The sequence below is a fragment of the Lutra lutra genome, chromosome 4, assembly GCF_902655055.1.
Source record: "Lutra lutra chromosome 4, mLutLut1.2, whole genome shotgun sequence".
Lineage (NCBI taxonomy): Eukaryota > Metazoa > Chordata > Mammalia > Carnivora > Mustelidae > Lutra > Lutra lutra.
The window spans coordinates 55,588,048-55,590,345 of NC_062281.1; the positions used below are offsets into that span (position 1 = coordinate 55,588,048).

A 2,298-nucleotide genomic window follows, 5' to 3' on the forward strand; every position below is an offset into this window, starting at 1 on the left:
GTCTTATTTAAAAAAGTATTAAATAATAATTCAAGGGAGACTATTGATAAAATAATAATCAAAGTATATCTTTCAGGAGAGTATTTCCAACTGGGAATCAAAATGGCTTCATGGAGGTGAAAAAGTACTATTTATGGAGGGCCAACTTTACATAGTCCTCAGAAAAATGATGTGTTGCTGGTGTGGTCCCCATTTTACGGGAAAGAAAATAAGGCTCAGAGAAGCTAAGTACTGACCTAATGTCATAGAATAATGACAGATATTTAAATGGGGGTCACCTCTGATTCTCAAACCTCTTCTTTTTTTTCAGTTAACAATTATCAAGCTCCAAAAGTAGAGATGCCAAACCAATCTATAAAACTGTTATTTATTACGTGCTTTTCCACATGTGATTAAAATGGTGGCTCAGAATGTGTAGGTGACCTGGTTAGTACTAAACAGACAACAACTGGTGGATCCAGGATTTGTACGTAGGTCTTTTTTAATGCTTTTTATCATGGATACTTGTTTTCTTCTTCTTTTTTAAAAAATTGTGCTATGAAAATTTCACATGAGTCTACTCTTAAGAGCACAATATAGCATCTTTTTTTTTTTTTTAAATATGGACTGCTTCATGAATTTGGGTGTCATCCTTGTGCAGGGGCCATGCTCATCTTTGTCTTGTTCCAATTTTAGTCTGTGTGCTGCCAAAACAAGCCCACAGTCTTGTTAACTAGAGGCACAGTGCTACACGGCAGATCTCTAGATCTTATTCAAATTGGGTAATTGAAATTTTATACCCATTGAACAGTAACTCCCCATTCCTACTTCCCCCTTTCTCTTGTAATCACCATGCTACCCTCCATTTGTATGAGTTTGACTTATTTTGGATACTTCATGTAAGTGGAACCATGCAGTATTTGTCCTTCTGTGACTGGTTTGTTTAACTAGCCTAATGTCCTCCAGGTTCATCTATATCATTGCATATGGTAGGATTTCTTTTCTCTTTCTTTTAAGTTGAATGTATTCCATTGGTTGTGTATACCATGTTTTCTTTATCCATACATCCATCCATGGACATTTAAGTTATTTCCATGTTTTGGCTCTTGAATGATGTGGGAATGCACATGTCTCTTTGAGATCCTGATTTCAGTTCTCTTGGATGAATACCCAGAAGTGGGATTGCTGGATCAGATGGTAATTCTATTTTTAATTTTGGGGGGAATTTCATAATATTTTCCATAGCAGCTGCATCATATTACATTCCCATCAATAGTGTATTATGGATAATTTTAAATACACATTGTGGAGAGAAAGGTACAATGCCCCTGCCTGTATCCGTTATTCGGACTTAACACTTACTGGCTCACAGCCACGCTTGCATTCATTTGCACCACCTTTACTGTCTCTTCTCCCAGAATTCCCTTGAAACAAGTTCCCAGACATCATATTTCATCTACAAATATTTGGGTATATGTCACTAACAAAAAAGAACTTTAGTGAAAGAGCATAGTCATAGTGCCATGTTCATATGTAAAAAATTCTAGTAATGTCTTTATATCACCCAATATCCTATCAGCATTTTTCTCATACATGCTTTATTTGTTTGTTTGGTTAAAGATCTTATGTTGCTGGTTTGTTGAATTGACATTCTGACAGGCTGTATACACTGCCTTCTGTTGGGAGGTCTCTTAAAGACTTTTCATTTCATAGGTTACCTTAGCTTTTTTTTTTTTTTTTAATTTAGTTGAAATTGGTTTGTTGAAGAAACTGAGTAATTCATTTTGTGAACTTTCTTACTTTCTGGATATTGCTGATTGCATTCTCATTTAAAAATTGATAAACAAAAAAATCTTCCCTCCACCCCCAAATCTGTTTCTCCATTTCCCAGGTGTTTTTTGTCCCATTGGTTAGACAAAAAGGCTTGATCATATTTAGGTTTTTGTTTTTTGGCATGACTACTCCTTAAGTGGTGTAAATTTCCATCAAGAGATACATAATGTCCAGTTGTCTCCTGTTGTGATGTTAGCTGCCATTAACAATCATTTCCCAGATTGAGAGTTTATTTAGGGGGTTGCAAAATGGTAATATTCCAATTATTTTATTACATCTTTAGAAGCTAGCTGGAATACTTCTATAGACAGAATTTCTTTTTCATCAACTTTTTGGATATGCTGAGGTGCAGTTTTGACTGGAAAAATGAGTTATCTGTATGATTCTTTCCCTTTATTTACTGGTATTTAGTAAAATGAGTTGGTTTTCCCAGCACTCTCCAAAGGTGATCAATTTTTTCAAAATGAACATTGCAAATTCCTGGAT

At 35.0% G+C, this 2,298-nt stretch overlaps 1 non-coding gene across 1 annotated transcript; it reads right to left on the minus strand.

The window, feature by feature from the left end:
- Nucleotides 1-595: 595 nt before the first annotated feature.
- Nucleotides 596-699, minus strand: LOC125099478 (U6 spliceosomal RNA). The gene has a single exon (XR_007127204.1). It is a non-coding gene; the product is annotated as a U6 spliceosomal RNA (small nuclear RNA).
- Between the last annotated feature and the right edge of the window lie 1,599 nt (nucleotides 700-2,298).